Below are 24333 nucleotides of genomic sequence, written 5' to 3'. Positions count from 1 at the left end.
TACCTTCACGCCTCTGGATTTTTCCTGTTTGTCCAGTCCGAACTGGAATCTTGAGCGTAATGCGACATTTCATACTAGACTGGGCCCTTTCTCCGTGTAACAATCGGCCCACACCACAATCGGCTACTCGACAAGGAAAATATTTTTTTACCTGGCTCTTTTTTCCTACCTGGGATGACAAACGTCAGATTGTTATAAGCCTCTCTCTGCAGATTTTATTTGAAGGGTCGTTGCTGAGGGGGTCACGCATTGAGAAAACAGTCCCACGTACGTTCTACTTTAAGCACTTTAAATTATTCAATAAAAATTATTGTCTACTTCAAAAATAAAACGTTCAATTAATAGAAATTAAAAATATAATAAATCTTTATTGTAACTTTAAATTAATTTAAAGGGCTAACAAGACTGATATCAATATGGGAACAATCCCTTCACATTTGTCCAATTTCTTCAAAAACTTTATAATCCATTTGAATAAAATTTTACACTGTCATTTTTAAATGTATGGAAAACAGAATTAGGTACCAAAATTTTTCCAAATTTAGTAGTTTTAATTTGACAAGAAAATATTTTTACAATTCCTTAGTCTTAATCATCCTCAAATATATACTTAAACTATTTATGTTTAGTGATCTAATTGACCATTTTATTTGTTTCAATTTAATTATTCTTTTTATGTAACAATGTATGAAAAATGGCAAATGGTTGAGATGGGGAGCTGGTGTCCGAGTAGACGATAGCTCAAGTGGCTAGAGTAGCGGCGTATTGAGCCGAATGTCATGGGTTCGAATCCCGCTCGTCACACTAACATTTTCATCTCAACCAAGACATAAAAATAATAATTAAATCATATACTTAATGATTTTCAAAAATCATTATCAAAATTAGTTAATAATATTTATAGAAAAAGTTTAGTTTTATATTTTAAAAAGTCTAATTATTTAATTAATTTTTTCTATGGTTGGCATAATGTCTGAGGTTTTAATGTAATTGTGGTCTCTTTTCGACGGTTTAGAAAATAAGTAACTATTGATTATCACCTGACTAGAAAATTTTCGGCTGAATTTTTTCTGACTTTTGCATGCGATAGTTAAGAAATTTATCATTGTTTTGTTCACAGATTTCCTCTGAAACAAACCGGGTAAATTCTGTGAAGATGTCAAAAATTAGGACTCGGAGGGAACAACAAGAAATCCTTAAGCATATGGTCGTCCAAAAACGCACCAAACCCGAGGACCAAAATCAAAATTATGCTCGAGATAAGAGTGAGAAAGTTAAAATTAAGGCTTCATAAAGTGCTGGAGGATTCGTAAAAAAATGATGAATAAATAATAAAAGGGGCGTCCGTGGCCGCACCGGTTTGCGTTGACACGGCGCTCATCACTGTAAGGTAAAGGTCCCGGGTTCGAATGCAGGGCCGCTGGATACAAATGTTTTTTCTTTTCAAAAACACCGGCATCCTGAGGGTTTATATGGGGGACCTGTGCCGTTGCAAACACTCGTTAAAAAAAATTGTTTTTTTTATTATCTATAAAATGTTTAATAATTACTTCAAATAACAGTATTTTGAAGAGAAAAACCTACAAAATTATATGAAAGTGACCAAACTGTCACTTTACTCGTTTTTTCCGAACATATGAAAGTTAATTTAAATAATTAAAAAACTAATAATTCCGGTGCTGTTTTTTAACCTTTATTAGAAAAGAAATGATTTTTTTTTGTGGTGGTGTCAGCACTTAAAGTGTTGTAAAGCTTAACGGCTTTAGTTTTAGATAAATAGAAGTTTGTCGGATTTAGTAGTTTATTTCCGGTTTAGCTTGTACAATTTGTTTCAAGTTTAATGTGGGAAATAGTGATAATGTAGGAAATGTCAGGAAAAGCGCTAGAGTCTTAGGGAACTGTGCAAACACATAGCTGAGCTGTCTGTGTACCCAAATCATGTCGGCCTAACCACAGCCGGCTTTTGTGAAAGGGACTCCGATAATCCTGAAATATGCCCTCCCTGTCACCACTGTTTCACCAAAAGCGATTACAATGAAAAATCCAACCGGAACTCTTTTTTATTATATACAGGGTCACAAAGATATAAAACATAATGCGAGCGTCCTCGCTCTGTTGGGGGTTTTGACAGGCATTGAAACGGCGGACTTGACTTATTGGGATCCCGGAGTAATCTTCTTATCGGGGGAAAATATCGAATTTACAGGAGTTGTCCCAAAGGGGAGGTTTTCTGGATACAATGGGCTCTCCTCGTGGGCAGGGGGTAGATCCTGCCTCAAATGGCCCCCTGTTGCGGAAAAAACTACCCTTGTCCTCACTCCTACGCGACACCCTAATTTCTTCTTTCGGCCCCATCCATTCAGAGCGCACGTCTCGCGTGTCAAAATGGGAAAGACGTTTAGATTGGTTAAAATGGGCTTTTCATCGCTCCCAAGTTTGATGTTTTGTCCGTGTTTTTTTTATGTACAGTTTGGTTTACTCAGGCTTAGTGTATCAATTTTTTTGTAACCGAGTTGTTGAGGTTTCAAATGTTTCAAGGTGCAACGGTTTTTGTCAGACTTCATAACAGCATTCAGGCAGGCCGACAAAGAATTACACACCTGATTTTTCTTCTTCTTTACTCTTTTTGCATAAAAAGAAATCATTGATTACGATAAAAATTTGAATAATTTATCTTCTAAAATTTTTCGTCTGTATAAATAACTAATCTTTATGTAAAGTATTGATTGAGATAAAAAATTCAGTGTCACGATAGCTCAAGTGGTATCAATAAATCAAATTAATTAATTTAGTTTTATTTTATTAAGTTAATTTGATCATTAATTTAGTAATCTTGAATCATTTTATTTTCATTTATTTTGTATTAATTAATTTTAAAAAATAAATAAATAAATAAATAATAAAAAAATTCACTAATTTATGATTATTGAAAAATCCTTGATGGCCTGAAAAGAAACCTTTTTTTCTTTTCTGTTGTTTTTCTTTTTAGGTCACCTGCACAAATTAGTCTCCTCCCAAATAGAATCTTATCTGTCTGAGCGGTTTTTTCGGGTCAAATTGCTCCGACTTCTTTGGCCGCGGGAGTTCTGCAGGGCAGTGTGCTTGGACCAATCTTTCAGATCCTTTATATCGCACATTATGTTCCGACTGCACCCCTAGGAATATGCTTCCGCAAAGCCTTAAGGACAGTAGGGATGACACTGGGAACTGTTCTTGAGCTTGGCAACCTTAACGAATCGTAACTTAAGTCAAGATTCTCCAGAGGAAGGGTGTGCGTATATTAAAATTCTAGGAAGTACGGTAGGAGTCGAACCCACAACCTCGAGGTCTACGAGCCGAAAGTCTAACGCTTTAACCACTCGGCTCCCGCGTCCCCAATAAAATAAACATTATAAAAAACAACTAATTTTTAATCTCCTTTTTCGAACTGGTACTTCATTTATTGCTATAAGTACGGACGTGTGGAACTGGAAGGAATAAGACCTGCTTGTAGACCGAATTCGGGTTTATCCGCCTCTCCTCATCACTCTTGAGTTTCTAAAATGTACGAAATTACATTTCTTACAGTTAAATATCAAAATATATAATTAAATTATGTTAACTATTGTTCGGTCACCGACCTCATTTTAGATCTGGAAACGCATAAGAAGCTAAGTTCCCCTAGGTTACATATATCCAATGAGTGTCGTTATTTACATCTATGACATAGGTATTTTTGTGCCTTTTTTCCATGTTTGCATATTTCTTTGATGTACATCCTTGATGTGTGGTATTTAGTGACCGTTAGTCGATGATTATTTGGAGATCGTGAGATGCAGTCTGGTGTGTGTAAATTCATTTTTTTTAATCTAATTTTTCTAGCATTGTATAAATTCAGTTATTATCTAAAATTTTCTAGCATTGTATAAATTCATTTTTTATCTAAATTTTTCTAGCATTGTATAAATTAATTTTTTTTATCTACATTTTTCTAGCATTCTATAAATTCATTTTTTATCTACATTTTTCTAGCATTGTATAAATTCATTTTTTTATCTAAATTTTTCTAGCATTGTATAAATTCATTTTTTATCTACATTTTTCTAGCATTGTATAAATTCATTTTTTTATCTAAATTTTTCTAGCATTGTATAAATTCATTTTTTTTAATCTAAATTTTTCTAGCAATGTATAAATTCCTTTTTTATCTAAATTTTTCTAGCATTGTATAAATTCATTTTTTATCTAAATTTTTCTAGTCATTGTAAATTTATTTTTTTATCTAAATTTTTCTAGCATTGTATAAATTCCTTTTTTATCTAAATTTTTCTAGCATTGTATAAATTCATTTTTTATCTAAATTTTTCTAGTCGTAAATTTATTTTTTTATCTAAATTTTTCTAGGATTGTATAAATTCATTTTTTATCTAAATTTTTCTAGCATTCTATAAATTCATTTTTTATCTACATTTTTCTAGCATTGTATAAATTCATTTTTTTATCTAAATTTTTCTAGCATTGTATAGATTCATAATTTTTTTCGCTGTTTTGGTCTTTAAGATACGTTCAAATTTAGATAAAAAAAATGAATTTATACAATGGTAGAAAAATTTACATTTAAAAAAATGAATTTATACAATGCTAGAAAATTTTACATAAAAAGAGAAATTTATACAGTGCTTGAAAATTTTAGATAAAAAATGAATTTATACAATGCTAGAAAAATTTAGATTTTTTTTAAATCTAAACTTTTCTAAGTTTGTATACATTCATTTTTTATCTAAAATTTTCTAGCATTGAATAATTTTTTTCACATCCTACATATTACGTAAAATTTAGACAATGTTTATAAATCCCAGGCCCTGAAGATGATCTCAATAAAGATCGAACCGTTGGTACGATCAAGAAAATGTTTTTCTAAAACCTGCCACACCAGACCGCATCTCACGATCTCCAAATAATTATATTCTTAATTTTACAATTTTGTATTTACTATTGTATATTCTACGTACTAACTACTTTCTTTTAGAGCTTAAAGTTACATGTTTTTATTTATTTAATTTTAAATTATTCTTATACATTGTTAAAGTATTTTTATATTGTTTGCATACTTTGTTTTTATCTTGTTGAATAATTATTATTAGCTGTTATTTTCTATGTTTATAAAAATGTTCTCCAATCAAGTTAATTTATGTTAATTATTTTCTCCACTTAATTTTTTACTCCTCAAAATTTATGTCCTGTTCTAGGTCTTTTGCGAATTGGCTTAAGCTTGTATTATCGTTTTGTTTTTGTATTTCAAGTTAAGTTTATGTTCGTTTATTCTTTTGCATAAACATTGTGCCATTTTACTTATGTACTTGACTATTTTTAAGCTTTTCGATAGTCTTTTAGTGGGGAAAAATATTACGTACATTTTCACAAAAGTACAGATAGAAAATTCTTGTTTACATATTTTTAACATTTTATTCTTTAAGCGCATGGACATATATATATATCGAGGAACTTCCTATCAATCTTGTTTTTTTTTATCATTATCATTACAAAATGTATTAGATTTTGACTAAATAACTTCTTTCAATTAATTAATCTTTATGTAGTTATGTATGTAAATTCGAAAGGTCGTGTTGAGGTGGGAAGTTGATGTCCGAGTGGATCAAAGTCACGATAGCTTAAGTGGTAGAGCAACGCGTATTTAGCCGAAGGTCGTGGGTTCGAATCCCGCTCATGACACTGACTTTTTTTATCTCAACCCATACCTTACATAAAGTTTATAAAACGCCTTCTTCTGTTGTTTTAAAGCTCTTCCTTAAGACGTTTTGGGTGATTATTTTTGATTAAATTTCTCTAATTCCAGACAGATCGAATATGCTTAATTCTTAACTATTTTAAATCTTTACTTAAATCTTAAATATTTTTACCCTATTTGTTATAATGTTTTATTTTTGTGTTAATGGATGCATCGAACAATAGTTTAATGGACGATCTGAATTTTTTTTTTCTACCTGTAATAAAAGTTTACAAGCAGAGGTTTCGTATTAATTCTTGCTTATTTGCTTTTCTCCTCAACTTTGTATATTTTTCAACTCTACGACCTCAAGATACATTTGTATAAGGCTTTCATTTAAATTTCGTACGAAGTAAAATTAATGGAAAAAAGTACATATATATACAAAAATTTCAAATGCTCATATTTTCCGACTTAATCATTGCCTGTCTTGAAAAATAATTAAGTAGTACTAAATAAAACTTTTTTAGTTGAGGGAGAGAAAAAATGAAGCCTGTTAATTATAATTTTCTGATAGACACGAATTTATGAGACGGCTTAGCTTTCTCCACTCTGATATGCGGAATCTTAAAAAGCGTTCTTGTTAAATTCTATAATTGCATTGCATATTTATTAAGGAGGGAGGTCGGGTGCGAGAAAGTTTGGAAGTAAGGAGAAATGCTAATTCGCCAAGTGGCACGTTCAATATTAGAATAAAGGAAGACAGTCTTGAAAATACTTTAATTAAGTATATCGTTGTCAGTGGTAGTCGTTTTCAGATCCTGGGCCGAGATATGTTAACGATTTTAACAGTCGACTTACCTTTCTCCCGGATAATGGCCTGGGTCTTTATGCAAGAGCGAACCGAAGAGTGGGACCAATCGGCTCATCAGTATTCCACGTCCAAACATTTCAAAAACGGATTTGATTGCGTCACCACCGCTGATGGATTAGCGGCAGAGGGCCTTCGGGGCAGATGTCCGACGTTAATTACTTCCGGCTTGACGGAACCGAATATATTAGACGATGTGTAGCGAAGAGGGGAAAAATTAAAAAAAAAACCTCTCCTTTACAATTTGGGAACAGCTGAGAAACGATGATCGACAACTTTGCACCCTACCTGGTTCAACATCACCTTGAAGCATCAAAATCAGTATAATTTTTCTCTTAACTTAATTTAAACGTTCGAATCGTTCATAACGTTCGCATACTTGTCCTATCCTACGGTTAAAAGGCTTACCATAAAAATAAAATTTTACGGCATTGCTCATTTTGATTCGGCAACCTGATGATTTGATAAAAAAATGAAGGTGTAAACCGTGGAAGTCATACAGCACGTGCAAGTTTGGCTCAATTAACTGAGCTACTTTTATCATGTAACGTTACTTTTGAACGAGATGTTTTTTAATTTATATTTGCACAATAGGATGGACATTTTTTTTAAGAATTATTTACCTAGTTTTGAAAATCTTCCAACGTCTATAGGCTATTTTCAATGGGATTCAAGTAGCTTGCCACGCTAGCTGTCCTGCGTTCGAATGCCGGCAAAGCCTCTTGATTTTTAAATTTGAATAATACAAAAAAAGTGTGTGGTGATTAGTGACCGTTAATCGATAATTATTCAGAAATCTTGAGATGCGGTCTGGTGTGATGTAGGTTTGAGAAAAACATTTTCTTTATCGTGCCAACGTTTCGATCTTTATTGAGATCATCTTCAGGGCCTGGGATTTACAAACGTTTTCACGCTAAGAAGACCCAACATGCCCGCAGTACTCTCCTACCTTCCTGACAGCGCCATCCAGTATTTGGGTATGTACTTAGATAGAAAACTCACATGAAATTCTCACACCAATATGAAGCTACTGCATGATAAACCGAAATTCCAAATTAAAGCCAGAAGTGGGACCCCTGCTCTACAAGTCCCTGATACGACATTTGTGCTCTACGGTTGCGAGATCTGGGTAGCACTTCAAAACTAAAAAAAAATCCAAATTTTGCAAAACAAAGTATTACGGATCTCGAAGAGTGGTTTGTCCGGGATGCCCAGTTTAACCGCGAGTTTCAACTGGATAGCATCGAGGAACACATCAGGACGTTTCACACAAAGCTTACCCAGGTGCAGAGGACCACTTCAACCTAGGCAGCAGGGTGGCCTCCCGTCTAAGACCAAGAACATTGCAAGACGTCTTGGGGTGATATGGGAAAATGTTTGTGATATGTGATATTTCCTCTGATATGTGATATTTTCTGTGATATTTAAATTTATAATGTAAATAGTAGTATAAGCATTTAAGCTGCTACAAAAGCTACTAATGCAAATGGGCTCCTTTGGAGCAATATCAATAACACATGCCATTATAAATCTCTTCAGTCCCAAATCTCTTCAATCTCAGAAGCACTAAGTGAAACAAATGTAATGGTTGGGCTAGTAAAAAATGAAATTACAAAAAAAGCTTCACGAAAGCAAGATGGTCGAGCTACTAGAGAGGAGAGGTTATATGTCATTCCTTGTTATTGTTGTAATAGGCATACTGTCATAATTTGTTGTTGTTGCTCTTTTACTGCTAATACTGCTCCTTCAATGGCGTAAAATTATTTTACCCCTTCCTGTATATAGACGAATTTTCACTTGTCCCCCACACCCAATGAGCAATTGGACTTTAAACCTTCTTGTTAGACAGGAATTACTTTTCTATTATTTTTCAACAGCACGCAAATTCTTCTTCGTTATTCCGTTTCATTAAAAAAATTAATCACTCATTCTTTGTATTCCCAATAAAATTTATTAAAATAAAACTAAATTTGGGTTCGAAAAAATTCGAAAATTTTCGTATATTGGTTTAAAATGATTTGTGAATATCAAATGTGGATGAGAATAAAATGGAATCAAATGAAAACAAGACTTTGATGGATGGGTGACTGGTTGAAGAAGAATAAATGTGCCTAATTAGCAATAATTCTTGATAATTCGAGACGGGAACAGTTAATAGCTGGAACGGAATATTAAATTAAATCAATTAATGTAAATCTCATCTACTCCAGTTTCATATTATGAATAGATTAGTTCAATATGTAAACAACAGCAAGTCTTATAATTTTGTGTAATTTTTTTTACCAACTTTATTTATTTTGTATAGTAGACAACAGGTGACTATATACGTCGAGATGAAAATAAATAAAAACATGTTTAAACTAAAAATGAAATTATAAATATTTATTTGGAGATCGTGAGATGCGGTCTGGTGTGACGTAGGTTTTAGAAAAACATTTTCTTTATCGTGCCGACGTTTCGATCTTTATTGAGATCATCTTCAGGGCTCAAAGTGTTTGTTTTACGTATAGATGGTCTTTCTTGTCTATCATGGGCTGTCTCAACACGACAGACAAGAATGACACATCTACACGGAAAAGAAACACTTAGAGCCCTGAAGATGATCTCAATATAGGTCGAAACGTTGGCACGATAAAAAAAAATTTTTTTCTAAAACCTATTTCACACCAGACCGCATCTCACGATCTCCAAATAATTAATTATTGGGCAACGGTTTCTAAACACCACACATTACAAACAATAATTTTCTTACATCAACTATAATAGAATAAATGTTGATGGTATAGGTGCCCTAGAGGAATTTTAGAGCAACATGCCTAAATTTATTAAAGAATGAACGTAAAACAAGAATCGGGGAATCACAAAATCTTTGGTAAATTAAATATGGAGTTGTGCCTAATTGTATTATTCGATATGAGACTTTGGTTGCTTGAAGAGCCATTGTTTAATTTGTTTTGAATTTTTCTTAAAATTAAAACACTTTTTTAGTGAAAGTTTATCAGCCCATTTAGGGCCTGCGTACAAGAAACTGTTTAGCACAAGAGAGGTTGAGGCTATACATAGCATTCAGATGATCAATTTAAAATTTAAAATTTTACATTTGTCTATTTTATTTCCCCCTCTGTGAAAAAATCTCAAAACTCTATGTGAATAAAGCTAATTTAGTGGAAAAACATTGTATTTTTTAAAAATTGGAAACGAGTATTCAATTCTCCCTTTGTGAGACAAAACTCTAACAATTTTTTGTGTCTAGTTAATCTTTTACATTGGCATAGGCACCTCCCCAGCAGACAAGTCCACTGGATATGTGATTGAACCCGGGCATAGTAGACCTAGACCTGTCAAGGTGTACCATGTGATCTTAAACGTCCAAGTTTTAAGCAACATAAGTAAGGTGAACTGAAGGTTGATAATTGGGTTGTAACTGGGCATTTTGGTCGGCTTATCTGCTATTATTAGTAGATATAATCTTTGTATTAAAACCCTCCAATGAAAATAGATAAAAGCCTAATCGTTGGATAGATCAAAGTGTAACAGGATGTTCTGAAAACGTCAAATTCGTGTTTATCCTACTTTTTGTACCTCTTTCTTCTAGGTAATAAGCATTCATCTAAAGTTGTTGAAATTTTTTGGGGGTTCGAACAACGGGAGATGAAAGTTAGTACGAGGAGAATTCGTGGTTGAAGGGGTCTCAGCTGCCATTTAGCTGCACCTTATTCTCGACCGATTTCGTGTCTTGACTTTCCTCTGGGTCACTCATCCGGGGAATTTCGAGAGTCACTCAGTCTAACAGATACGAAAATATTTCTCCAACACTTGTTAGCAGGGCTATTGTACCAGATTGGCCAGTCATCGCCGGGTCCGTGGTCTCGCATACGCACTGAAATACGACACTAACTATTACCGGAATGAGACAACAAGTTTCTGCTTTGACACTCAACTAGTTCACGACCATTCTACTCGACAGCATTGTCTGCGTTCGGCCTTTTATTCTTAACGATCCTACATGCCGGGGGGAGCCAACAAAAATATAAATAGGCCTTTCTTACTTTTTACATCAGTCAGAATTTGACAAATGATCCAAGAGACGGTCTGCATTTCGCCTTTTGCCCAAAACAGACTAATGTGAAATTATTATATAATTTATGAGGTAAGAGGCACAAGATGTCTGCGTAAACACGCTGAAGTTTTTATGTTGGTATTTCGACGGGAATAAAATTACTTTTAGAACATAGTGATGGTAATGGACAAAAATATTAACATTATGTACCCATCTTGTTGTGGATATACTGAGGAAGAACAAAACGGATCGTTAAATTTTTAAAACTAAGTAAATAAATCTTGAATCAGTTATAGCTTCCATCTGCTACCACTATGTCAAACGTCTCGCAAACGTCAAAACCAGAGATTAAATCTAGGTAAACATCCGTACCACTACCACTAGGGGAGACCTCGATGGAGATTTTTTGTGTTTACGACAATTCCCATGATAAATACATAAACAAGCACAGTAAAAAAAACTAAAATAAACACGAATTAAACAAATTGACCAAGTTGACCAATTGCTTGGCCTTTTCAGATCATCCTGTTACGGTTTTAGTACAAAGATTATAGGGGGTATTCACGATCCTTGTGTTAACCCAGTTAACTCTGTTAGGTCCTGTTAGATCGAGAAAAATGATGACGTAGGCTTGGAGAATCAGCTAGTTGGCATTGCACGATCAAACAGGCCAGGGCCAATGTTAGATGTTAGGTCGAAAATGTAGTCACATTGCTATCCGCTAGGGCGGAGGTAACTAACATGGCAGCCATGAATTTAACAGCTGTTTTTTGTATACATGTATTTTTATTCTTAAATACGCATAATTAAATCTGACCAATACATTTCTTTTGTTAATTTCTGACCTGTCTTTATTCTCTCATTCATAAGAGATACAGCCCCTATCCCATACAGTTTTAGGCTGTTAGACGTTAGGATACTAGTTAGGTTAGGTATGTAGGCACAAATTGAAGCGTGTCATATTTACTTTTCGAGTGCATTTTGAATGAAAGCGTTGATTAAATTTCGTTTTTTATTAACTTCTGGCATCCTACAATTTAAGACAAAAGAAAACCAAAACAAACAACAACAAGCCTTCAAGGACTGTAATAGCTTTATTTTTGGTTCTACAAATTGCTGAAATAATTAACGTTTAACATGCTAAGAAAACAGGGGTGCATTCACGATCTTACTGGATATTTCCCTAGTCGAGTTCACGAGATAACATCAAACAAACATCGTGAAATCCCGTTATATGTAATAATAGTGGATAGACCAATATGACCGGTACAACCCAATTATCAATCTTCAGCTCACATTTATTATGTTGTTTAAAAGTTGGGACTTTTAAGATCATTTAGTACACCTTGGTCTACCAGATGCGTTTCGTCTTTTTGTATTCTTTAGTGGGGTTTAACACTAAGGTAAGAATAAAACAGCTAAGATAGGAAGTTAAAAATGATAAGTAGCAACTTTGGTACAAGGTTTAGACGTTTCAGGTCACCCTGGCTTTAATCTATGTGATGTGTTTGTCTTTTACAATCTTCAGTGGGGGGCACAAAAGTTAGACTAAAACAGCTAGGTTGGGGGGATCAAAATAATCGGTAACAACCAAATTATCGCCTCTAGTCCCCTTTTGTTCATTGTGCTGAAAACGCTGGGATTATTATTGAAGAAAGATGATCCTGCTTCTCTGATTGTTTCGTTGTGGTCTGTCAACTAGTACAAAAGGTTAAATTTATGGTGGATAAGCGGACAAAAATTATAGAAAACAGCCAAGTTATAAGCCTTCATCTCACGTAAGTTATCTTGATTTAAAAAAAATGCCGTTTCAAATCATTTTATTACGCCTTCATCCATCTGCTAGTTTCAACTTTTCGCAATATCCAGTAGGTTTAGAACAAAGGTTAGATTATAACAGCGAGGATAATGATCGGTAACAACCAAATTATCAGCATGCACATTTGTTTTCTTGCTGAAAGGTTTGGACGTTCAGATCATCCTGGCATGCCTTGATTTATTTACCGAGTTTTCGACTTTTCGCAATTGTCAGTGCAAGGGTACAAATATTAATCCTGGTGCACCATGATATATCTGCCGCTTTTAAACTTTTCACCCGGTTTTAGATGTGAACAAAGCTTAGAAGAAAGCGAGCTATCAGGAACGGCCAAACTATCATCATCCCCACAGACGGAAAATTTCATGATGATTGAAGTGTTTTTTTGTTTTGTTTTTAAAAGGTTCCAATGATACTTCGATGGTTGACGCTATTGGTCATTGATTGCTCAAGAATAAGGTTCTTTTTTCGTTGTGAAGCTGATCCAATGTTTAATCTATTCGGTGAACTTAGCTTCACACAAGATCGTCTACTGTATGGAACTTATGCAGGTCTTGTTCTGACCAACCCAGAACACCTTAATTTATAGTCCATATTACTTCTTTCAATTCATTTTTTTATAGCAGTTTTGGTTGAGATAAAAAGTAAGTGTCACGAGCGGGATTCGAACCCACGACCTTCGGTTAAATACGCCGCTGTTATTCCACTTCAGCTATCGTGAATTTGATCCCCTCGGACACCAACTCTCCATCTCAACCTACAACCTGTCGAATTTTCCCTCTTTTTGCCATTTTCAACATAGGATGAATTAGTATTTAATAAGTAAAAGAAGTACCACTTCACTAAAACAACTCCCAGTGGCCACTTCATAAGTCGCTGAGAATCGAATCCTGATTACCCGACATTTGAAAATGTATTTAGCCGAAAGTCGTGGGTTCGAATCCCGCTCGTGACACTGACTTTTTTATCGCAACCAAGACCTTTATACAAAAAAATTAATTAATTGAAAAAAATATATTAATTGCTCCAACTTTAGTCGTACTTCTTTCCAATTCTAAACCCTCGGGGCAAAAGTTGATGTTGAACTTTGAGCAAATGAGATAAGTCTTCACTAAGTCCTTTGGCCTGTGTTTGTTTAATTTTTTAGGTCGAAGAAAAACAATTTCATTTTAAACCCAACTTTCATTTTTAAACATCGCGAATGACGTGTGAATTTCAATTCAACAACCACAGATTTACTTTTACCAGATCTGGTGAACGCGTTTTTTTTTTCCAAAACAAAACTTAAACCTTTTTTTATAATGAATTTACTTTACTTTCAGTCTTTGATTAAATGCTATAAATAATATTTTGCTATAAATAACTTTTAGCTTTGCTATGCTTTTTGATGATATTTGTGCAGATCTTTGAGTGACAGAATACTTATTTGCGTGTGTTTTTAATTGTTTTTGGTTTTTAAGTTTATGATGATGAGACATCACAATAAAAATATATATATTTTTATAAGACAATTAATTAAGGTTTTCAGTTGAGATAAAAAAGTCAATGGCAAGAGCGGGATTCGAACCCACGATCTTCGGCTTGATACGCCGCTACTCTACCACTTGAGCTATCGTGACCTCGATCCACTCGGAACCCAACCTCCCATCACAACCACACCTTTTGAATTTTCCCTCTTTTTTTGCCATTTTTCAAATGTCGTGTAATCAATTTGATTCTCGGCAACAAATGAAATGGCCAGGGATTTCAACTGAAAACCTTAATTAATTGTAAGATATTGGTCAAGCGGACCACGAAACCAGTGAATTTAATAAGTTTAAAATGAACTATACTTCACTAAAGCTCTCCGTGGCCATTTCATTTGTCGCCGAGAATAAAATTGATTACACGACATTTGACAAATGGCAAAAAATTCAAAAGGTGTGGTTGAGATGGGAGGTTGGTGTCCGAGTGGATCGAGGTCACGATAGCTCAAGTGGTAGAGCAGCGGCGTATCAAGCAGAAAATCCTGGGTTCGAATCCCGCTCGTGCCATTGACTTTTTTATCTCAACCGAAAGCCTTAATTAATTGTAAGAGATTAATTGGTCAAGCGGACCACGAAACTAGTGAATTTAATATATTTATAAGACACTTTAATGAATATAACTATATACAAAACCGAAAACGAGCTGTTTGTGATGTTTTAGTTAGTCTCGAACCATATAAAACCAAATATTTAATGGTTCCCCTCCCCACCAAAAAAAAGTAATTCTTTAAAGCCCATGTTTTAAATTATGTTTGCCCGAAATTGGGTTATTATCTGATTCCCATTATTAACTACTGTTACACTCATAGGTTTTATCTAAATATGAAAATCTATAGGAGTAATTAATTCGGAGCACGAGTCCGACGCGGTTACCAGCTCTTTTTTTAAGGTATATTAGGACATATTTATATTCATAGTTCCCCACATGACTGTTGTCGGGCGGGCCGGATTGTGTGACATTTAAAACCATTGATGATATTTATGTGTCCGTAAATACAGAGGGATGGGACCTCCCTTTTGTCGATTCTCCGGATGAATGGGCGAGTTTCACCGTTTTAAACTATCCTCTTTCCAGGAGTAAACAGATGCTTCCCTTTTTGTAAACGATATCGGTATTTGTCGTCTGAAATAGGATATGTCGTAAATTATGTTGGACATAATACCTTATAATTCTTTTATAACTTTCCTCTCGCATCGGCTGTCGGATTTATGACGGTTTGTTATTGTCCTCACGGCATAAGTCTGTCTATAAAGGTTTCAACAATTGCTGAATTCCATCCCAAGATAAAAAAACAATCGGTTACTATAATCACTATATTCGCGATAGAGGCTTGTTTGAAAATCTGTCAGTTTCATTCTCTTCCATGTAAGTTTGAATGTTTTTTCTTCATTTTGACATTACATTTTTTGAATTTATATTTAATAGGTCATGTATATGCAGGTTATGTGAAAGTTCCTGAAGGTGATGTCAGTAGGTTTAACTTTTTCCGATGTTTGAGATTTTTACCCGAGATTTGTAACAACCCTGGTGGTACAAACTATTTTTAATATCTCGTCAAAATGATCTATTAAAGGAACGATATTAATTGTCAAAAGTTTCGTATAATTAATAAAAATGACAAATTTAATAAATGTGTGGTGATTAGTGACCATTATTCGATATTTATTTAGAAATCGTGAGATGCGGTGTGGTGTGATGTAGGTTTCAGAAAAACATTTTCTTTATCGTGCCAACGTTTCGATCTTTATTGAGATCATCTTCAGAGCTCAAAGTGTTTGTCTTCTGTGTAATTGTGCCATTCTTGCGTGTCGTGTCGAGAGTGCCCATTAATTTAATAAATTTAATAAATCTTCATTGTAACTTTAAATTAATTTATAGGGCTGACAAGACTGATATCATTAACATGAGAAAAATACCTTCACATTTTTCTAATTCCCTCAAAAACTTTATAATCAATTTGAATCAAATTTTACATCCTTATTTTTAAATGTGTGAAAAACAGAAATAGGTACCAAAAATTGTCAAAATTTAGTAGTTCGTCAAGAAAATATTTTTACAATTCCTTAACCTTAATTATCCTCAAACATATGCTTAATCGATTTATGTTTAGTGGTCTAATTGACCATTTTAATTATTTCAATTAATTATTCTTTTTATGTAATGTCTTGGTTGAGATAAAAAAGCGAGTGTCTCGAGCGGGATTCGAACCCACGACCTTCGGCTAAATACACCGCTGCTCTACCACTTGAGCTATCGTGACTTTGATCCTCTCGGACACCAACGTTCCATCTCAACCTACATTTCGAATTTTCCCTCTTTTTGCCATTTTCTATTAATCCACTCGTGATTACACGCCATTTGAAAATGGGAAAAAGAGGGAAAATTCTAACGGTTTTTGGTGGAGATGGAGAGTTGGTGTCTGAGAGGATGGAAGTTAGGATAGCTCAAGTGGTACAGCAGCGGCCTATTTAGCCGAAAGTCGTGGGTTCGAAACCCGCTCGTGCCACTCGCTTTTTTATCTCAACCAAAACCTTACATGAAAAGAATAATTAATTTTGTGTACACCAAACCGCATCTCACGATTCCTGAATAATATCGATTAACGGTCACTAACCACCACACAGTTTATAAATAAGTTTAGAGTTTTCAATTTTTTTATCTGTTATTGCTAAACCACCTGTTAACTAAATAAATAAATAACTGACAACCACACGTTACGCTCCAAATGCTCACATGCTAATTGTTAAAGTTTTTATTAATATTTATTTAGAAATCGTGAAATGCGGTCTGGTGTGATGTAGGTTTGAGAAAAAACATTTTCTTTATCGTGCCAACGTTTCGATCTTTATTGAGATCATCTTCAGGGCCTGGGATTTACAAACATTGTTTACATATAACAATTACATTTTGGATGTGGAAAAGTGAACTTATATCCCAGGCCCTGACACATTTTTCGAAAATTTTCTTCCTATACTTGTATAGGATTGAATACTTCTTTTGATACCAGAATCGAGTATTGGTATCGAATATTCTATAGTATCGCACGTCACTATCTTTGCTAAGCTCATAGTGTTTTTGGATATCTGATCTTGCTTGCATTATATTGTAGATTGGCGGCGCTATATTGAGGTCTCGTACTTACTGGCCGTGTCGCGATGCAGAGATAAGTCAGCAGTGAATATAGTAAATAGGATAGGTCCACGAATGCTTCCTTCAGGGACACTCCCTTGTATTGATCTAATATCTATACAGTATCTCACTTTGGAGCAGTGATCAGTTCAATATGATTCTTGATAAAAGTAATAAGGACTAGGTGGGAACTTTTCCTCACTCAGTCATGCCCTCAAATTTTTGGACGAGCCTATGAAGTGTCATTCTCGTGCGTGGTAATGATAACGTTGGTTTGTGTAGGAAAGGCAGTAATATAAATTGTATACAGTAAGGGACCAAGAATGCTTCCTTGCGACAGACTTTTATTGATCTAATATGCATTGTTACACTTCCTTCTGAAGCAGCGGTCAGTTAAATAAGATTCCAGGATGTTAATAAGGAGAATGTAGAAAGCGTTTAAATTTACTGAGGATGCCTAGGTGCCAGACTCTAACAAAATCTTGAGCCACATGTAAGAACGCACAGAAGCTTCTCTGTACTTTAGAACAGAAAAAATTGTGTCAGTAAATCTGAAACCTTGCTGGTTCGACTGGATGGACTTTGAAGGATTTATAAAATCACATATATTGAGAATGGAAGTAAGACGATAAACTTGGGACTTTCTTCTTGACATGTTATTTTTGAAAGGCATACTGACGATTGGCTAATTTTATTTAAGTGAAAGTTATATACCTATGACTATATAATTCAAAAGTTTGGGCTAATAGAACACGGATACTCGAAAGGATTGTTGTTTGTCCTGGAATTACGGGTGTCGGGACTGGAGATGAGCCGATTGATCAATTTATTTAAATCAGTTTTGATATCTTACTACCAGCCGCCCACGGATTCACAGTTGTCTTATGTTCTTCGCCCCGGGTAGCGATCCGGATAGATCATCGCTGCCTTCGACCGATCTGTTCTTGCATAATTTTGAAATTACGTGGGACCTGATAAATAAGAATAAACGAAGACCTAGTGGACTTATTGATTTATAAGCGGGTAAATCTCGTTTTGCCTTTGTGAAAGGTTTCTCAGTAGAAAAAAAAGGAAAACACGAGGATACTGCTTATCAACACAACTGGCGCCACAATTTAAAATGCCTTTACCTTCAATTTTAAAATTAATAAATTAAAACAAAAATTGTTCGTTTTACGCTAGATCAACATATAAAAATTAACGTGTTAGATCTGAAATTACACGTAATTTGGTTTCTCTGTTGTAGTGTTGTTACCAGTTAAGGCGCTGTGTACAGCATCTCGACGTCTTCAGAGATAAGTTTTCGTGTTCATTGTGATTCTTGTTTGTAAAAATGGTAAACTAAGGTCTTCTGAATGATTTATACTATAATTTTGTTATAAAAAAAAGTTATCGAATACAGGTAGTTATCGAATACAATGCTCATCAAAACCGACCACCTGTGTGGACACCAGTGTTTTTAAAAGGTTGGATTTATATGGAGGAATTACACAAAATCATAAATATGTGTAAAATTTTAAAATCCGAACACTGGGGCACTTTTACAACAAATAAGGTGCACATCAAAAAAAGCCGACCACCTGGTTTTTGTACAAATATGGCCAACTTTGAAAATATGTATTTTCTCAGGTTTTAAGTCACAGCACTAGGTCTCATTTTTTTGAAGATTTTACGCTGAACAAGAAAGCTTTTTAAATGTTTTACTAGTTTCAGTCTTTCTGTTTTTTTCCGAAGTTTCGCGAGGTCATATAAACCCTCAGCGTGCCGGTGTTTAAAAAAAAAACTCATTTGGAAGTATGTTGGGTTCGAATGCAGGGCCGCTGGGTTCGAACCCGGAACCTTTACCTTACAGTGATGAGGGCCGTGTCAACGCCTAAACCGTTGCGGTCACTGACAGTCATTCATCAGTAAATTCAAAAATTCTAGAAGATGTTAATTTTTGCATTTTTACGAAAACTTCAAATTAGGTGTGGCAGGGAATTAAATGTCCTTGGAGCGGCGCCCTATTTATGGGTAATTTTAATTATTTATTCCCGATTTTTTGTCAAAAAACGTGGTTTTTTCGTGCACATGGAAAAACAGATCACTCTCTCTCCCCAGATTTTCAAGAATGCATAAACTTTGTACAGTCGTGTTTGAACAAATTTTACACTCGACAACTTTTGTTTTGAGGACTTTTTAAAAAAAGTGAACAGGGTTGCGACCATTCGTACTTTTTCTTACCTGTTGAGATGCGGAACGCTTCTGCTGTCGATAACCACTTTGTTTCATCACGGAAATTCAACTTTTCCTTCCCATTTCACAGGAATCCTGGCAGTTTGGGTTCGAAGAATGTATTGAAACAATAGGTTATGTTAAATCCGAAGTGGTTAATTTTTTCCATGAGCCCTAAAAAAACACGTTTTTTGCCAAAAAAATCGCAAATAACTCGAAAACGGTCGAGAAATAGGGCAAAATGGAAGGTGACAAATTGAAAGCTTATTAAAATTTCCTATCGATTCCGGCGAAGCTCCAGGACGATTTCATCGCTCCACAGCTCAACTTTAAGTTGTAAAAAGTGCAAAAATTAACATCTTCCCAAATTTTTGAATTTACTTATGAACGACTGAAGCTAGGAAAAGAGTTAAAAAACCATCTTGTTCAGCGTAAAATTTTCTAAAAAATGAGACCTAGCGCAAATCTTTGACTTAAAAGGTTGGGAAAATAAGTATTTGCAAAGTTGGCCATTTTTTCGTGCAAGACCCAGGTGGTCGGCTTTTTTTGATGTGCACTGTATTTGACGTAAAAGTGCCCCAGGATTTGAAAATTTTACCAAGTATTTCTGATTTTGTTTAATTCCTCCAAATAAATCAAAAATTTTAATATGGTCTAAATTGAAATGCACTTGGGCCATCTTGAGACCTATTCCGATCATAAGCAAAATAGATAAGACCAAAGGATTGTCTGTTAATTGGAATTGTTATTTTACATGGCAACTTTTTTGAACGATGATGTGAGAATTGTGTTTAGGCACAATTAAAGTACAAGCGTCCTGGCCACCTTTATCAGTCTCAAGGCAGGAAATTTCCCGCGGCGAAAACGTAACGAGGGCAGCGTCAGTTTCGGACATGCAGATGGAAGGATGTGTTCACGACGGGGGTCTATTCCGGACGTGTTTACATAGCCACCTCCTAGCCGTTCTCTAAATCAAACGGACCAATAAATTAGTCGCCGTGAAACACATCTGTTCCAGATTTGTCCTTTTCCCTCAGATATTTCCCGTGATGTCAGTTTTGTGCCTTTGATAAAAAACAACTCTAAATTGGGGCTGTCGCTTTAATCCGGGATTTATAGGCGAAGGAGGTGTTAAATATCGGACGATGAGGCGTAGCGTATCTCGTAAAAAAGGGTTTTCTCATTTCTAGATTAACCGTTTGTTTATTTTGGATGTTATCTCTAAGAAAATGTTTCCCTGACTGCACAGAGGAAGTTATCGCCTTTTGATCTTCAAATACGCATTTGGATATGTCTTTTTGTTGCCAAGTCACAACCGATAGGATTTCTCTTGCTTTTTATTGAATTATAATACATGCTAATAAAATCAACCTATTTGCATGGATTCGTCTAAAAAATATATTATATCTATGTTCCACATTTGAGTTTAAGTTTCTTGGACCAGGTCATTCGATCAGATTTCTTTCCACGTATTAATTAATAATATGTATTCCTATGTATAGTTTACAAATTACTATATTTATCGTATCTCTGTTCAACGACTAATATTTCTGTGGATTGGTCTATTCGAAACGAAAATGGCAAAAAGGAAGGAAAATTCGAAAGTGGGGTTGAGGTGGGAAGTTAGTGTCCGAGTGGATCGAGGTCACGATAGCTCAAGTGGTAGAGCAACGGCGTATTTAGCCGAAGGTCGTGGGTTCGAATCCCCCTCATGACACTGACTTTTTTTATCTCAAGCAATAGCTTACATAAAGATTTATTAATTGAAAGAGGTTATTTGGTCAATCGGATCAGGAAATCTAACGGATTTAATAAGCAAAATGAAGTATATCTTCACTAAAGCACTTCCTGGACATTTCATTTGTCGCCAAGAATCGAAAAGATTACACGACATTTGAAAAAGGAGGGAAAATTCAAAAGATGGGGTTGAGATGGGAAGTTAGTGTCCGAGTGGATCGAAGTTACGATAGCTCGAGTGGTAGAGCTACGGCGAATTTATCTGAATGTAGTGGGTTCAAATCCCGTTAGTGACACTGATTTTTTTATCGCAACCCGTACCTTACATAAAGATTAATAAATTGAAAGAAGTTATTTAGTCAATCGGACCACGAAATATAACGGATTTAATAAGTAAAACGAATTATTTCTTCACTAAAAACTCTCCGTAGCCATTTCGTTTATCCCCGAGAATCCAATCCTGATTACACGAAATTTGAAAAATTGCAAAAAGGAGGGAAAATTCGAAAGGTAGATTAAGATGGGAAGTTGGGTCCGAGTGGATCGAAGTTACGATAGGTCAAGTGGTAGAGCAACGGCGTATTTAGCCGAAGGTCGTGGGTTCGAATCCCGTTAGTGACACAAATTTTTTCATTTTAACCAATACTTACATAAGGATTAATTAATTGAAATAAGTTATTTGGTCAATCGGACCACGAAATATAACGGATTTAATAAGTAAAACGAATTATTTCTTCACTAAAAACTCGCCATAGCCATTTCATTTGTCACCGAGAATCCAATCCTGATTGCACGACATTTGAAAAATAGCAAAAAGGATGGAAAATTCCAAAGGTATATTAAGATGGGAAGTTGGTGTCCGAGTGGATCGACGTTACGATAGCTCAAGTGGTAAATCAGCGGCGTATTTAGCCGAACGTCGTGGGTTCGAATCCCGCTCATAACACTGACTTTTTCATTTTAACCAATACCTTACATAAAGATTATTTAATTGAAAGAACTTATTTAGCCAATCAGACCACGAAATATAACGGACATGTTATTTAAATTAGATAAATACCTTGAAAATGTCCTTAATGCGTTGTCTTAATCTAGCAAATGAAAAAAAGTTTTTATTTCCGTAGTATACTGTTATTACTCTTGTTTGCAAGGCACAAGGTCCTTAGAAATTTTTTCTTAAGTAGGAGGTCTGTTGTGTGAGTGTTGGGGCATGCACGGCTGAGATTCATCAGTTTTCAGGGCAGGTCTACGACATTAACCGTCTTTAGTTAGGAAATCTTATTAAGAGATTTCCCTGGGTGATCTTCTCTTTGTGAAGGGAGGTGGAGGACGTCGGTCCACACCGACTTGTGAGGTCCCCGAACATCTCTATAGTGGTGTCACAACAGTCACACAGCCGAAGATGGATGCTAGGCCAGGTGGTTCCTACAAAGGCCTTTTCTCGACTACCATTATGCCCTTAATTCTGTGTGCACACATTCGACTACCTGGCAATAACGACTTTCTTTCAATGTCTAATTGTCAGCCGGGCCGTTCCGACTGGAGCAGGATAAAAGGGTCGACTGGGAAAAGTCACGAGCATAAACACTGATATAAAGGTTCGTCGGATAAGCACGTAACCAGGGCTAATGAATCGGTTATGACCTTGTTTCCCCAGACGATCCGCGAAACGACGGGCAATTAAAACTCAGCCCTGTGTTTTTTTAAAGGTTCACCTCTCCTTGCACATTGTAAATATCGATAAGTCGATAAAATCGGCGCCGGCCTTGTTAGCACGACTGTGCCAGCTAATTATTGTATGAGGGAGCACAATTATTTACAAACCAATTAGAGCTTTCTTTTATGTCTTGATTGTTAACAGATTCGTTGTTTTAAAGCTTTTCGTTTCGCAAATCGTAAATGATCCTTGGATTTATTCAACCATGGACATCCGAAAAACACTTGGACAACACCTGCTAAATAAATAAAAAGACTGAATTAATCAATCACCATATATGTTTTTAAAAAGAAATAATTTCGGACAAAATATTATCAGTCGTTCTCGGATACGGTAGCGAGTTTCAGGGTTGTTCCGCTTTTTAAGGAAATTGAGAATTTTTTATTGAATATAATATGCGTTTTGTATAAGTGAGTGTATTTATTAGAGTGAATGGGGAGGGGCTGATGATGAAATAGCATCCCCATCACACTCGAGCAGTGTAAGTGACTTGAGTCGATGGCGGAATATTTATAAAAGTTCCCCAATTTGATTAGTTTGCTAGGTCGATGGAGGATTATTGAGTACTTGTAGGTGTGAATGTATTTATTTGTGTGATTGCGTGTTGTTATATTTCGCATGCGTTCGGGACTGAAGAACCAAATTTCGCATGTCACTAGTTATTTTACGGTGTAAATATCTGAACAGTACCTGCTTCAAAATTTCTAATTATGAATGAATTAGAAAATATTTTATCTTCATGGCTTACAAAAAAAAAGTTAATAAAATCCATATATGTTTAGTAGTCATACTTGATCATATTAATTATTTCAATTAATTATTCTTTTTAGCTAAGGCTGGTTGAGATGAAAAAGCTAGTTTCACGAGCAGTACACAGCCTTAGATAAATAGAATAAATAATTTTAATAAAATGTTATTGTTATTTCAAAAATGTATACCAATGTTTTTTTTCAATTTTGTGATTTCTTTCCTATGCAACCCTTGCTAATTACTAAAAATCCTGAAAATAAAAGGTGCCCTACACGATTCTAAACCGTTTAAGCAATTATTGCAGGTCGATGAGTAAAGAAAAACCTGGGAAACGGATTTCCTATAAGCCAAAAAAGAAGCGATTGTTCATGAACAATACAGAAAATAACTTCGGGCATCAGTCGACAGTAATGTTCTATCGATTGTTTTTAAACATTTTGTCATTGAAATCTAGACAATAAAATCTAGAAAACATCGGCTTTTCGCTTATCATTGCTTATTTGATTAAGGTTGATTGATTAAGTTAGATTAAGGTCTATTTTAGTCGTCACAAATAACCCATTTTGTGGAGTTTTTATATTTGTATTACAATTATTAATAATATTTGTGTAAAAGACAAAAATTGTTAATATTTTTTTCTACGTAAACGTTGTTAAAGACAAGCATCATTGTCATTAGAAGGTCGTCCTACTTGTCAAATTGACCTAAAAAGTCTCTATTGTCCAAAGTCTGTTTCCCAACTGCAATCGAGATATTTCGCTTTTCCTGTATTTCAACCTTTCACAACTTTATCCCATGTATATAA

The sequence above is a fragment of the Cimex lectularius genome, unplaced genomic scaffold (genome assembly GCF_000648675.2).
Source record: "Cimex lectularius strain Harlan isolate CLEC.00 unplaced genomic scaffold, Clec_2.1 scaffold42, whole genome shotgun sequence".
In the NCBI taxonomy this organism is placed as follows: domain Eukaryota; kingdom Metazoa; phylum Arthropoda; class Insecta; order Hemiptera; family Cimicidae; genus Cimex; species Cimex lectularius.
The sequence above is the reverse complement of the archived record's forward strand: the minus strand, read 5'-3'. Positions refer to the sequence as shown.